Raw genomic sequence first — 16,012 nt, forward strand, 5'->3', positions numbered from 1 at the left:
AGCCGCGCCGGCAGGGGAGGGGAGGGGAAAGCCGCTCATCATGTTTAGGGGCGAGGGGAGTCTCCCTGCCCGGGAACCCGGTGCGCGGCCCCGGCTGCGGCGGTCTCCGCCTCTGGGAAGGTAGGACTCGGCCGCAGCGGCTCCCAGCGAGGCCTTAGCGAAGCCCTCTCCTCCCCGTCCCGCTTCGCCCCCGCACCACCCCCGGCGCTTTCGGGCAGGGGAGTCCCCGCTGGAGGAGCGGAGCGGAGAGGAGAGGAGCTGAGCGGGGCGGGGGGGAGCGTAACGGCTCGGACCCGGCTGCGGGTACCGGGGGTGGCGGGCCCCGGCTGCGGGTAAAGGGTCCGTCGGGGAGGGGTCGGGGAGGCGGGGGTCGCTCTGGAGGAGGCCCCTGAGGGAGGAGGGGCCCCGGGAGGGTGCTCCTCGGCGGGCGGCAGCTGCCAGACGTCCCCGGGGCCGGGGCTTCATGCAGTAGGTATGTGCGCTGCCCTCACCGCGGCACAGACCTCGTTCACGGCCGTATTAACGCCCTGGCAGCCTCGGCAAGGTAATATGTAACATTGATTTCCACATGTTTTAGCGGTTTCTCTTCTTTTCAATCGCATCTTGCAGTTAGAAGAAGGAAGAGCAATATATGACCCAGTTTCCCTGTGAGGACCAACAGCAACCGGGTGATAGAGTTTGGGAGCCTGTGGGTTGCATCAGAGAAAGGAGCCCTTTTAGACTGAAACTGTTTTCTCATAAGCTAGCAGGGAAATACAAGTCTTCAGCGTGAGAGTCATCAGGTACAGCAAGTAGCTGCCAAGGACTTGATATCATTTCCCATCAAACATTAGGGTGCACAATACCTGAACCAGCATTTTGACTGCCGAAGTCTGAAATGCTTTAATCCATCACGGGTATTTTCTTCTGGACTGCTGTGTTATTGATTTCTGGGGTCTTAAACCATAGACAATACAGGGAAATTTTCAAAATTGAAATACTACTACTGTCATTGTAATATCTAAGTTGTAAAATATAAGTTGTAGCTAGTCACTATTACGCAGTAAGGCAATCATACACCATAGTTGACAGTGTACCTCCTTACTTTGGCTACCGAATCTCAGTTTTAAAAGCAAAAGTATTTTTTCTCCTGACCTAGTATTTGTGTCACTTGTCAAGTTATTATCACTCTGAAGGTGTCCCATAGAAAGGAACTGAGTGGCAAAATGCTTATTTGAGTGTATGCCGTATTCTGCTGAAGTCCTACTGAATGTGGCCCGTTTCCTCTAAAGGGCAGAGACTCTGTTGCAAAAATGGAATTATCCTAATTAATAATTTAAATATCTTAAAATAAATAATGTATACCCACGAAGCTGTAATAGCAGGCATCTTTTTGTTGTTCCTCTCTTACGGAAATGACAGACTGCTTTAGTGTGAATGAATCCTGACATGATTCTGGAAACTGGGCCAACATATCATTGATTATGCACTTTGAAGAAAAGTGGGAAAGGTAGAGGAAAGATTTACAACTCTTGAATCTCTTGGCATCGTGCTGTGGCCACAAAAGCCTGCATATAGAAAAAATAAAGTTTCTGGGACAGAGGTAAATTTTGCAGTGAGTCCAACTGTAGCAGCTGTTGTAGATGCTGAAGTTATTTTATAAGCAGTTTTTCTGAGAATAGCAGCTAGGTAATTTCATCTTACTATGTTATGCTTTTCTGATGTCTGACTGTGTTGCTTTCAAACATCACCTGACTGCATTTTATATGTGGGCTACAGTAAGCTACAGCTGGGGAAGTGGATCGGAAATGGCCTCGTAAATAAATTGGAAGTTGAAACTGGACCTGTCCTTAGCCCTTGGTAGATGTATTATAGTTGATCCTGTGGGAATATCTCTGTAATTTAAATCTAGCATCAATATGCTTTGACACCAAAAAGGACAATTCTCTCCTACGAGTCCCACAGGACTGAAGGATATGGGGAAAAATAAGGGAAGAGATGGGCATAACTCTTTGCAGGGCGGGAGGTGCTACAGTTTTAAGTTGGATTTCAGTGATTGTACAACCAAACCTTAGGAGCACAGCTTTCCGTTACAGGTAAATCAATCTATAGGTTAGCTGCTGCTGGAGAGAGCATTCCTCTTCTTGAACTGGCACTAGTGCTCATCTGACCACTTCTGCTGAATTGCAATATTTAATTTTCTGCCAGTCTAGCTCCTCTGACTATCCTGCTGTGGTGTCTGATGAGTAACAGTGGTGGTGCAAAAAAAGGTTAGGGACGGGACAGGAGAGAGGGAGGAGGTGAGAAACAAGGGTGGCCCTTTCAGCAGCAGCTCTCTGTTAGATCAGTTTAGCAGTAATGTGAAACTGTACTCTTAAATTACAGTAGCCCTGAACTTCATGGCCCACAAAGGAGACATCACTGTAGTTCTTAATTTACTCCTGCCCTAAATCTAGAAATGGGCCAAGTATGAGACCTAGTGTATCCAGAAAGCTTAAGTCCAACATGATTTTAAAACCTTCAAGAAATAAATGTTTTCTCTCCCAAGTTTTCAAATCATTGACATATTCTTACTCAACTTCAATCACTCAGTTTTCTGATGACTCAGTGTAACAATTCCATAGAAAGTTTTGGGAAGAAGAAATGGAAATTTCTTCCCCCCAAAAGTCTTCCCAGGGATATTCTTAACAATACAAGGTAATGTCCATGATTCTGAAATAATCCCAGGAGTTCATCAGCTTCTCTGTATTTGCATTCATACTGTCTTTCTTCCAGTCACCTATGTAATCTTGGATCGTATTATGTAGACCATGGAGATAGCCTCAGTATGCAAAAAAAAAAACTAGACAAAAATTATTTAATTTAATTTGCCACTTTTCAGTCATCCAAATTCATTAAATGGGTGGTAAAACTGTTGCTGACATCAAGAGATTTATGAATACATATTGACTCATGTCATTTGTACTGGAGAGTAAAAGGTGCATTTTAACATCTGTAATATGTGTTCAGGACAGACCTCTGACCTTCTTATCATTTGGTGGTAGCATTATGTTTACTTAAGTAACCTGTTCATTTATTTATTTAATTCCCCCATATTTTTACGGGAGGTACTTTTATCAATATGTATGTACCAGAAGAAGGTATTGAATCATGGACAGGATTCAAGGAATCATACCTGGCATACTTACTGGGCTGTTCCTAAAAGCTTCCAGTATAAGAGATTTCACAGCATAAATGGCTTAATCTGTTAACCCCTTAGGTATACAGTTTTTTTCCTAATATCTAAGATAAATCTCCTTTGTTGCTACTTGAGATAATTTATTAATGCCCTGTGCTAGTTGGTACAGAAAGCAAGAATTGATCATCATTTGAATAAGAAGTCTTTAAATACTGGAAGACATATATGACCACAGTCTTCCCTTTTTGAAGCTAAAGAAATGAAAAGTACTTCAACCTTTCCATATAGTTTCTGGGAACTCTTAGATGTTTTATTGCTCTTTTTCAGACTTGAATTTCTCTCTTTCTAAGAAACACTAAGCATAACTGTTTAGTCCTTATCAGTATTTAGCTAGGAAGAAATACCTCAACCTTCCTGCAGGAGATTATTGCCTCCTAAGATCTTCTAGTAAAGTTGCTTAAACTCAACAGCCTCTGATTTGTTTGATCAAAATTAGTTTGGTTAGCCAATTAAGAAATTAGTCCAATTTTTAATGAAGCAAATCAGGCAGCTTTGCCAGCAGGCCAGAAGAGGCAGCTACCACTGGAACGGAGAGCGTGGGCAAGGTGGTCACTGACAACCATATCCATTGTAAGAGCTGTTTACGGAGGACATGTATGACTACATTTGAGTTTGACTATGAGAAAGTAATGTGGAACCATCAAGAATGCTAGTAACATTGAGATTTATCCTGTCTAATCTTTCCTCTTTCTCCATTAAGCCAGTTATTTTGTTGAAAAATGGGTAAATTAGACTTTCTAACATTATTTGATATTGGCACCTTCCTATATTCTACATGTCTATGAAGTAAGTTGCCAAATAATTTATTTGTATGTCTTCGTAGTATGAACAATCTCATGGCATCTGTCATGTTCCTGATTTTCATCTCCCTCTATCTGAAGCCCCCTACTAATTTGTAGAAAAGCAAGTAGAACTAAAAATGGATGTTTACGTATGCCAGTAACACCACGTTCAGTAAGTGCAGTTGTGCTTCCTTTAGATGTACCTGTGCACAACTTTAGAGATGCACTGTGCCTCCCAACAAGTCCCAAGCAAGGTAGATACTTCAGTCAGGCAGCTGACTCCCAAGCCTAAGACTTTCTGACAGTCAGGGAAAACCAGTGGGGCTGTGCTGAGGGGCAATGGCTCACGCTCACCAGTTCCCATCACTGGGACTGGTCACTCCAGACTAGTCATTAAAGACTACCATCATTCTGTAATCATCTAGAGGTTATGTAAAGAGAGCAGGCTGTTGCAATGCATAGTTATTTTGTCAAATTCAGTAAATGGTATGTTCCATGGTTTTGGTCATACAAAGGATATCAAACATGGAGTGTAATTAGCCACTAGATGTCGATGTTGCTGTGCTAAGAGGCAAATGCAGTTTTATTTGTTTGGCTAATAAAGTAATTCATTCAATAAAAGCACTTCTGGATTTAAAATTTTTTCCAGTATAGAGTCACTTACAAAAAATATCATAGACAAGCCCGTGCTATATCCATTATTTTGAGAGCAGCTGTGCTGTTTTATGCTATTTTGAAGTTGCAATTACCATTTCAGTGTGTAATCATTGTTAGAAAAGTGCCTTTGAAAAAATAGCATCTGATTGTTCATCAGTTTCCTCCCTTGTTCCAAAATCTCAGACCTTTGTATAAGTAACCGCAATCATTGTATTGCATTGTATTTGTTAATAAGATAAAATAGAGATAATAATATGATATCTAATCCTATTATAAGAGTATAGAATTTCCTAAATTCCAATTATCAGTGGAAGTTTTCCTCTTAATTATTCCTGTTTAACACCACTGGAGATCAATGTCAGATACATCGTGTGGGGGCAGAATTTCTAGAACACTAAGGCTTCCAATATGATAAACAATTTGGAAAAAACTTGGTTCCTTTGAAAATCTGTCCCCAATTCTGTATAACTAAAGGCAGAGCCAACAGATGGTGGAATTTTAGAAGGCCGTATAAAGTAGCATTTGACCCATGGACCTTTCTTATTCCAGGCTCCTGTACTTCAAGAGTGAACAAATCACTGCAAACCTCCATAACTACTTATTGCCTAATGCACTGTCAGACTTCACCTGAAGGTGGTGGTTCTGTTGGCCATCTACATAGTACTTACTTTGAGACCGAAGTTTGGGAATTAGTTTTATAAACACTAATGCAAAGCTGAAGAAGAGGACAGTGCACATCTTAAATTCCAGATTAAGTTTGTTCTGCTGATAGGATAAAAAAAAAAAAAAAGGCTTTTATTAAAAATGGAGTTGAAACTTTCAGTTGATGTGAAAATCTCCTAAGCAGCAAAATATGAGGAAGTTGCACCCTTATTCTTAGTTGATCAATTTGGTAAATAGAATCCTAGTTCAGGCCACAATGTTAGAAAATACAGCCTAACCTGATTTATTCCATTAGCTCCACCTCCTCTGGTGCAGATAAGGCCTCTCAACTTTAAGCACAATTCACAAAATTTTTTTGTTGCTGTTGGCAGAGGAGCAGCCTTAATCTTCATTATCATGGACTGAAGTAGTTTAAGTCATGCTCAACACTTTATTTGATGGTAGCATCACTTACACTCTTAACACACTAATGAATCACAGATACATGAAGAACTGTAACTGTTTTAATGGCTAACATCTATTTTAGTTTTCTTGACTGTGACTACAGAATCTTACCATAATATCTTGAAAACCAGGTTGTTCATTCATTCTGTTGCAATTAAGGGAACACTCGTAGCAACAACCTTGGTCCTAAAATTTCTGTGAACTTCAAAAAATATCATTAAAATAAACTACATCACAAGCCCTTGTTAAGATGGGTGTTGTAAATAATGCCAGTATGACCCTATGAAGACTAACTGATCCAGTTATGGAAATAATAAAGCAGACTTTCAGCAAAAAATAATTCTTGGAAGAAACCTCCCATATTATCTCTAAAGTTTGGAGGGTTTTTTTTGCAAAAAGTAAATAATCTTACTTAATAAATCCCCTGGAGATATAGACTCCTGTCTAGTGTCCTTTAATTGTCACCGCTAGTGCTACATTTGTTGTGTGCAGGTAATTTCAGTCTCCAGAGCTTACAGTCTGGCAGCTCTGCTGAGAACAAAGCTCACTAAAAGGTTACCCATGCATGTAGGCATGCATAAACAAGTATAGTGACTTCAGCCTATCAAGAATTTAATTAAAAAGTAATTATCAATATGCACAAAATACTACTTTTAGTTTTATCAACCTGCATTGAAATAAGTGGAATACAGAAACTAACTCCTCGAATGCATTCCAATTTTCATTTGAGGAGATTTTAGAAGTGCATTATGCTTAAATTCCCCAAAGTATGAACATTCTCCTAAGAGAGCAAAGAATGCTTAATCCTACTTTTATGTCTAGATCTGCTATGGTGGAAAGCAACTGATGGCATTCAAATACATAAATCCAAGAAAAAGGGAGATCTGTTTTTTCCAGTTTGATATCAGAATTATATAAGATGAAAAAATGAAAGAAAATAATAAGCAAGAGAAGGAAAATATAGTAAAGTGGAAATAAAAAAACCCAACCAACTGACAAACAAGCAATGTACTTGTTTTCTTTAAATTATATTGTTTCCCACTGGAATTATTTTGTGAAAATAAAAAGAATATGTGAGCAACATTACAGTCCATTGCACTTTGAAACCATAGTGAAAAAGATACATATTCCCTTTTTTCCTGATAGGCATTTTTGTGCATAATGTCTGCCACCTATGTATATTCATAATATTCACTTAGGATGAGAATTGAGGGAAGGTACAAATCATTTACAGTTGAATGTATGGAATCAAAAGTCTTCTATATAAAAACATGAGTGACGAGTCACTATCTTCTGAGTCATAGAAGCAGTTAAGCACTGTATGTGTACCTAGTATTCTAGAAAACCTGGAAAAGAAAGGTGCCTCCGAGTCTGAGTCTAAGATATAATGTAGTAGAGAAATAAGTTCTCATTCCTACATACGTGTTCCGGCAACCATCTTTTTTTTTTTAGAGATGCGTTGCATCTTAACCAAAAGCTGAGATCTTAATCCAGGAATCAAGAAGGTCAGTCCTGCAAACTGCACTATGCAGCTGGTCAGGCATGTTCATCACAGTGTTTTCCACTGGTTGTCCTAAAGCTAAGGAAATATTTCATAGCAGAGGTTATTTGCAGTATACAGTGGTTTAGTCAACTGTTTGGAATCTCACAGATAGATTTTAAAAAATAAGGTATAAGAGGCATAATGATGACAGAATCAACCCTCATTTCACCTTATGATTTCAGTGGGATTAGTTATGTAGTAAAGTAGTACAGTAACTGCACGTAGAGGCTGATAGTATCTGGGTTGAGGTGATCAATAGCTGATCATTCAGTGGAAACTGAAGGATACAGGGATATAAAGAGGCTGCTCTGAGCAGTGACGTAGGATGAATCTGTAAAAATTCCTCAGTTTTTTTTATGAACATGCTCATAGAGTACTACCGAGAGACCTCATTTTTCTGCTAGAACTGACCTTTCATTAGTAAAAGTATACTACAGATTGCCAGATTTTTGAAATAATAGGGGTTATATTTCAAATTAAATACAATTTTGTGTTATTTAATCACCAATATCATTCAGACATAAAGTACTGAAATACTATCTACCTTTCTATTGAAAGTATTGCCAGGATACTATTCACTCCATGGCACTTAAGTGGAATGGGAAAGATAACTGTCCTAAATGGGAACAATTAGTCTAACTTAGTTTCAAATATCAAGTTATGTTACTTATAGCCAGCAACACTGAGCTTTGCAATATCCACAACTCTAGAAGTAAAAATGGCAGACTCAAAAAACTGCTGAGGAAAGCATCTATAGCAAGTAAAAAGAAATATTCCAGCTTCTACCTCGGGGGAGATCCTGCTACTTGCTGAAACCACATTCAATTTGCAAGCGATATATTAAAATGTTAAGAGTTATGTATGTACATGACTGCCTTTCTTGAATCAAAATAAAACATAACCACATGAAAGATAAGGATCAGGATGTGAAATGAGATTTGAGTGAAAAAATATTTCCTTTAGCATATCATGGAATCTTCTCTCAAGTTTGCATTACGCTGTCCTCAAATACACAGTTCTTAAAAGATGGACAGTATTATTTAAAGTTATGTTAGGATCCATTTTAATGTATTTTAATAATCTTGTTTTAGTCAGTCCATGCCACTCTTTCCCTGTACAACTAACTTTTATTTGAACCCCAGCCTTAACAGAGTCAGTATTTGGCAGGTTTCTATAATCGGAGTCTGTTAAGGAAAGAGAAATATATTTCTGACTACCTCATTTATCTTTGATATGGTCATAATCATCCACAAGTTTTAAGAACTAGGAAAATTGATATTTGGAGATGAAACATTAAGTTGAGTTCCTAATACAGAACTCCTGAAGCATAATCTTTGTCATTCTGTTGAACTTCAACTTTTCATAGTAATTGTCTAAAATCACCTAATTTTTTTAGAAAGTTAACATAGCTGAGTAAGTTTAAGGTATTCTGTATGCAGAAACGAACTTGTTTTATTACATGTTTGGCAGCTAACCTATACTGTGGAATAACACTCCCATGTTTCTAGGTAGGAGTTACTTTAATGACCAATATTTTGCCATTGCAACTTTCTTGCAACTTGCCCTTTAGCTCATGTACCTTGCCTTCAGATTCAAGATCAGATTGTTACCACTTGGAAGGATTTTACTACATTATGAAGGAAAAGTAAGTCTTATTCAGATGCTTGCTTATCTCCATTAATCTGATCTTCGTCATCCTGTAAGGATGCAATCAGTGATATTCGCCTAATGTAGAAAAGTGATTTCTAAAAGCTGGAAAAGATTTAAGATACTTCTAATTGCAGAGTATAGAGATAACTATGTTCTAGAGACAGTCCTCAAAACTTCCACGTCTTCAAGCTTGACAAAATCTTTCCTATGATTCTAAAATTTTGGTCAGACAAATTTTGAAAACGTAGGTTTCATAACCTTAACAATCAAACGACACTTATCTATAGCACACTTCACTGTTTGATGCAGTATATGAGTTGGAAAGTTATGTATAAGCAGTTTTTCACTTGCACTATCCATTAGATTGTAGACAGGAAGGTAACTTCCAAAATTAACATTAGCTTTGTCAGCATTGTCAGAGGACACACTGCCAGAAGTTCAAAACAACAGTATGTAGTACAATTTTTTTATGTGGTTTCATTGCTGTCTTGAAAGTAATCAAATAGATGATGAATTGTCATCCTTTCAACTCTGTAGTAAGAACAACTAGCAAAGCATTTTGATATTTTCTTACTTGGAGACATCAGTGCCTGCAGAAAAATATGCCCATACAACAGAATATTAAATTGTTTTCCCAGTTTAAAAGAAGCTAATGTGCTATTAATATATGAAGGTACTGTTGTACTGTGATCTAACACTACAGTATGAAAAACAAAGCCTTGAACTTATGGTGACATGATGATTTGTACTGATTTGCAGTTCAGTGCAGTCTTAGAACAACACAAATACCCCAACCTTGGAGCCTGAGAGTCTTTATGAAAGGGCACCGCAGCCCAGGTCGCAGATAATAATACAGCTGCTCGTCAGCCACATCCATACGGATCCTCCATGTCCTTGGCAAAGAGGGATTTAGCTGTCTTCCTAACATCACCCATTCTGAATCTATAGCAACCCTCCTCTAATATGCAAAGCTATTTTTAGCATCAGGGCAGCCTTGAAAACAGCAGGTAAAGCATGAAAAGCATGAATAAGTGGTTGTGGTACTCGCCTGTGAACAGAAGTTATATATAGCTCTTGAGAGAGAGATCTTAATGTATATAAAGTGTATATGAAGGGAGATCTGCCTCCCTGAGGGGAGGCAAAGGTGTCAGAAACATGGCGTAGAGCATTATTACTACTTCTGACCTGAGCAGTTATCTAAAAAGTCATTATTTCAGATTGTTCTGATTAGGAAAATAAATTGTTAATAGAATCAGATATCTTTGATTCAGTCTTTATTTTCAAAGAATGTATAGCATTCATTTCCCTGAGTGAAGAGCAAACTGAACAGCTCCAAGGTCTTTTCAGCCAATACCTGCTCCAAGAAGTTCTCTAGGGACGTTTCTCAGGTCCCCCTTTCCAATGCCAGGGGTCCAAGATACCAGTTTCTGTGATGCCTCTACTGCTTTCTGAGTTCCCACTCCTGGTTTTGTTATTTTTTTTTTTGTCCTTCTCTTTTTCTATTATATATTCATCCATTTGCTTAAAAAAAAGCTTAGGAAGAAAAGCCACATGTGCCTTTGTTTAATCAGTAGTGTGTGCCATTTATTTAGCTGGGGAGCAATATTGCTTCATGAAGGAGCTTATTACTTCTTACTGATGTATTATATTGAGGCTGGGAATTAGGCCCTCCGGTTTTAATGACTCTGCCTAAATCACAACGGCAGCAACAGTGGAAACTTGCAGATGCCTAAAAGCAATTGGTGTCTAAAAGAAAGTCAGCTGTATGGAATTTGGATTGTTGTCTTAAGAGAAGGGATATATAGGAAGCATTGTAAGGTCAAAATGTGAATGTTATCATATTCAAGGTAGGGAAAATTCTTTAGCTTCTGAGCAGTCGTAACTAAAACATGTATCTCTCTGTTGCTATGAAAATTACATTTAAAACTACAGCCAGTTCTTAGATAACGATGTTGTGTTGGTTTTGCTCTCCTACTGCAGAGGGAGAGAGCCAGCAGCCAAAAGAGCAAATCTTTCTTAAAGCTGTACTGAGTAAATAGCATGTTGGCATATGAGCAAACAGATGTGATGGACTGCTTCAGCCCTCCAAAGTCTCCTCTGCAGGGGGATGTGGTTTGTAAGGAAAAGGGACTGGGGAGTTCAGCTTGGTGTAGTATCTTATTTGATGGAGAATGTGTGCTGGGCTTGTGCAGTGGCGGTGTGCCCACCATAGGGTGGGGTGTTAGGCAGATCTACTATTTGCTTGAGGTAAAAGGGATTAACTCTTACCAAAATAAGGTATTTTTCCAAATATTCATGAATTGTTAAGAACAATAAAAACATCAGTAAAATACACTTGTGGAGCTATCACCAACAACCCCTTAAAATATTTCAGCACTGATACAAATCCCTGCTTTGTAAAGCATTTTGATTAGCAATGATGAGACAATAATACATGTTTGATGAGGCATGTCCTTCTCATTGTGCAATTCATTATGTCAGTGGCATGCCAGCAAGGCTTTTACTTGAACTATTTCAGTGACTTCAGTGGTGCTAAGTTTTCTTTTATTGTGAATTATTCAGGATGTAGAAACCTTCTGTTTTTAACGAGTTAAGATTCTCTCCTCAAAAGCCTGTTATCTCTGCCATGTAACAAATAAATTTCCTATGTACATTGAAATAAATAACATTTAGTTACTTTTTTTTCTGGCTGCAAAATTAAAAGGAAAATTAAAGACAAGTTTATAAAGATTAGAATAATTCCGCAGGGAACCAGTGCCATGAAAAAAGTACAGAAGGGCAATGTAAGATAGCACAGGTCAAGGAAAGGATTTTATAACATGCCGTCTGTTTTTAATTATCATCTTGGCAAACTGGAAGAGCTCAAACATTTTTCCATGAAGAAATGTATTATAGACTTTTCTAGCTGCCAATTAAATGGCATTTAGCTACAGTGACAGTGGTATGTTGTTTTGGGTCTGTAGCAAGCACTTGCTCATGATAGAAAATCTGGGACATTCTGTTTCGGATACAGGCTTCTTACTGGACTGGATTTTCTATCCCTCTGTATTCTTACTGTAGGCATGAAGGATACCTCCTATGAACAACTGCTAAATGAATAAATAGTGCAAGGGGCTGGCAGAGTGGAGATCATAATTATCAAGTGTCAGTTTGTATACACCTGTTGAGGGTCTGTCCTCCAGTTAGGTGGTAACTTCTAAACAATGCTAGCTAAATACTAGGGCATTTTATGAGGTTCATATTTTGTCCTGTTTGGTCCAGAGTGAGGTATTTTGTCACCAGTTCTGTCCTATGGTTCATTTAAATGTTTGTGAGCATTTGTAATATGAAACCACTCCTCAAATGTGTGGCTCCCTGTACATTTTCTCTAACAGCGAAACCAATGCTCCCTGCCTGCTCGTGTCCTCAGCTGCGTGTTCTGGCTCTAGCAATTCTTGTTTTGTTTTGGAAGGATTTGGGCTTGTTCAGGGTTTTATTTGTTTTTTGTTCTTTTACCAGATCATTTATTTAATCCACTTTAGAGAATAGCATTAGAGCCAGAAATACCAGTAGCGAGCTGTGGAAGAGGGCAGAACCAAGAACCCATGGAAGAGTGGTGAAGAGAGAAACCATCCCATTAAGGAAAGCGTTGCACAGAACTACGTTCTCAGTATCACCGCGTCAACTTCTTCAGAAGTCATGAGACCATTTCCAATTACAAATTAAGCATAGATTCTCTCAGTAGTATCATGCTTTTAATGTCTGATCGGGCTATGTAGGGAAAATAAAAGGCAAAAAAGTAACTTGCATATTTGACCACAACTTTTCCTCCCTGAGAGGTTCCTATAGAGGGCACTTGAATCTTGCGGTAGGATGCATGCTAGGTGGTGAGTCTGATGTCAGTTCCACTGAAGTGGAGGGGCATGTTTGGCTGAAAAGTGTCCCCATTTCCAACCTTGCACATGTGAGATGTTGATCTTCCCAGAGTATAAATTAACTACAGGCAAATTTTCTTGAAAGTTTTCTTGACAGATTGAGGAAGTGCAGACTTCTGCAGCAAGTGAAAACCTGGTGTTCTTTTTTATTGTTTCCTTTCTTAATACTTCCCTCTATATTAGGTGTGGTCTCAGTTCTTGCTGTGAACCACGAAGTAGCACAGCTTCAGGTATCTTTGAATTGGGCTTTTGTTCGCTTTTGAGCTTGTATGTTTGCTCTTTTCATTTCCCTTCCAACTCTAAATATCCATTGTCACCATTTTCAAAGCAAAACACAGACAATAGAAACAAAGCCAGAAATATTTGTTTAGGTCTGGAGAAAAGTGGCTAGTATTCAGGAAAGCAGTTAACTTCATGCTGCTGAATTGTGTGCTGCAAAGTATACTGCTTTGTAACAGAGCTTTTGAGCCTTTTAAAAACCTGAGAAAGCAACTGGTTCCACTCTGCTGGAAAACAGAATACAGGAGCTAGGGAAGAGCTGAGGAATCCCAGCTCTGGGATTTATACAAGCATCCAGTCTCATTTGGAGGAGGAGGAATAGACAAACCCAGAGGAAACTGAGCGACAGTACATAACAAGGTCGATAGGCTTTGTGGGGTCTTTCTCATAGTGAAGGGCCAATCCAGTAGTTGAGGTTATGTCCATGTCTGACCTGAAGGATGACTAATGGATTTTTCTGTTTGATAGTTTGTCCTGTCCTTTTTCTCTAACTTACAGAAGGTAAAGCTACCAAGGTGCAGCACTTATTTGCCTGCCTTGGAAGAGAGTCAGACCAGGATGAACGAGCATGCCACAGGACATGTAAACACACTTAACATAAGCAGTATTGTCAAAATCAGCTGCTCAAAGATAATGGATTAAGTCTTTAAAAATTTGTGATACTGGTTTAGAAGTCATGTGATATCAAAACATTGTACATTTTGGATACTTCATATCTAGCTTCTTAGCCTTTATCCCTCTTAGTTACCTAGGAGGTTGGATGAGGTGTCCTCCCTAGGTCCCTCCCAGCCTAAGAGTGCCTTTCAAAACTCACAAGGGGTAGAAATTTTATAGCTTTAAAGTGTCTTTTGAGGTATTTTCTAATATTCTGTACTATTTAAAAACCTGTAATTGAAAATAAAGCATCAAGAATCATAAAGATGTCAGAAGTCCTTGGTTGTAACAAAATAAAACCTAAACATAGATTAATTTTTCCTAGCTTCTCTTTGGATAAAATACATTGTGCATCTGTTTTTCTTAAAGAATGACAGTTCAGGTAACAGTACACCTCTCCTTACATACTATTTGTCATTGGTCAAATTCTGGTGTACCTAAGCGAGCAGTCCTAGAGCCACCTGCATGCTCACCAGGATATGCCTAGTGGAGTAGGTGTTCTGCATCACCACGGAATTTTGTCCATGAGAGCTAAGACCTGACTCTTCAGAGATGATCACTTCTAACTCCACGGTGAACTGGGAACGGGCTACTTTATGCAAGGGAAAGGAGACCACCCTCTGAGTTTTTCTTTCCGCTGAAGTTGGCAGCAATTAAGTAGCCATTTCCTCAGCTTTTTGACACAGGGACTGGCCTGGTTGGTCTGCTTTTAATGAAACTCTTATGGTGTGATCAAGAAGGATATCTGTAATACGGACCTGTATAGACAGGACAGGGCAAAGTCAGAAGAACTTTCCAAATAAAAAGTTCTGGGCAGCCCCGTGATCATTCCCAAGCGAGTCTGTGCTATGAGCTGTTGTAAAGGCATCTCGAGTTTTATTATGCCTAACCTGCAGAAGGCCTCTTCCTGGCAATGGCTCTTGGTGCCTGATCCACCAGGAAGCATAGTCTTTTCAGAACTGTTTAGAATTCACAAGACTTAGTTTTGTTTATTGAAAGTACAGCCTTGGTCTCAGCTGCTTTAAATTTGCCGTTTGCTGCAGAATTTGTTAAAAGGGTGGCACTGAGAGAGCGAAAACTCAGACTCATGTTTGTAGGAGTCTTTGATCTCAAAATCCTTCTGCTCCAAACACAGTGGTAACATAGCAATGACGATGTTGTGTTCTTTAGGAGACTCATGAATATTGGGGTGTGAATTGGACTATCGTGCATCCGTGTGGTATATTATGGGCTTAACACCAAGCACAGTAAAGGTCACTGAAGTCTCACCATCACCATCAGTGGATTTGGGATTAGGCCATATATGTGCAGGCAGCTCATCCCGAGCATTGAAAAGGCAACACAATTTTCTAAAAGCAGGATGATATAAAGGATAACTGTGACAGTATATGAGTCTGCAAAGGGAAATGTAGTGAGCATGAAACCACAGGAAGCTTATTAAAATTTTGTCGTATGTTGGTAATGAAAACATATTGGGCGAATGCAAATATAGTCAGTGGAGCAGAGTTAATCCCTCAAAAAAGTATTAAATCTTTTTAAAAATGATTTTTGGCTCTATGTTCTGACTATTTGTGTTTGCTTTCCTCAAATATTTTAGCAGACAGGTTTACTCATAGAGTTATTCACGTTTTAACCAGATATCCGAGAATTCTTGCTAAAAATGTGGTTTCAGTAAGTATTAATAATAATAAATGCATATGTTTGCTCTAGAAACCGAGCCACAAAAGTTGTGCCAAGTCTGACCAAAGCACACGAGGAATGGTAGGTGGTGAATACCTCTACTGACAACTAGCGAAAGCATCTTTAATTTTGACTGTCACACGCCTGCACCAAGCTGGTTATTAGATGGTTGACTGTTGTCAAAAATGGTTGTTACAAACAATTTGGGTGCATTGGAAGAAATAAGCTATTCGATTCCCACCGCTTAGAGTGACTATGTGGGAAGTAGTCAGCCAGTAAGGCTGACTTAGCTCTGGTCAAAATTCAAAAGGCGAAACAGCAGAGCACATCAATGAAGCGCAGGAGACGCTAAAGCCGGCCCTGCTTCGGGCGGCGATGGGTGACTCCGGTCGTGACGAAGCGGGCGCAGACCCGAGGAGGGCACCGGCGGAGCGCGGGGAGGGCGAAGGGGGAAGCCAGGGCGCGCGCCGCCCTCGGGGGCTTCTCCTCACGCCGCCCCTGGCTAAAACGGAGCGGCAGGGCCAGCGCG

At 39.4% G+C, this 16,012-nt stretch overlaps 1 protein-coding gene across 2 annotated transcripts in view; it reads left to right on the plus strand.

Annotated features, from left to right (window-relative positions):
- Positions 1-16,012, plus strand: part of LGI1 (leucine-rich, glioma inactivated 1) — a 32,400-nt gene that overhangs the window by 678 nt on the left and 15,710 nt on the right. The gene's annotated exons all lie outside the window — the stretch shown is intronic.

The sequence above is a fragment of the Haliaeetus leucocephalus genome, unplaced genomic scaffold (assembly GCF_000737465.1).
Source record: "Haliaeetus leucocephalus isolate CR32 unplaced genomic scaffold, Haliaeetus_leucocephalus-4.0 Scaffold184, whole genome shotgun sequence".
NCBI classification, from domain to species: domain Eukaryota; kingdom Metazoa; phylum Chordata; class Aves; order Accipitriformes; family Accipitridae; genus Haliaeetus; species Haliaeetus leucocephalus.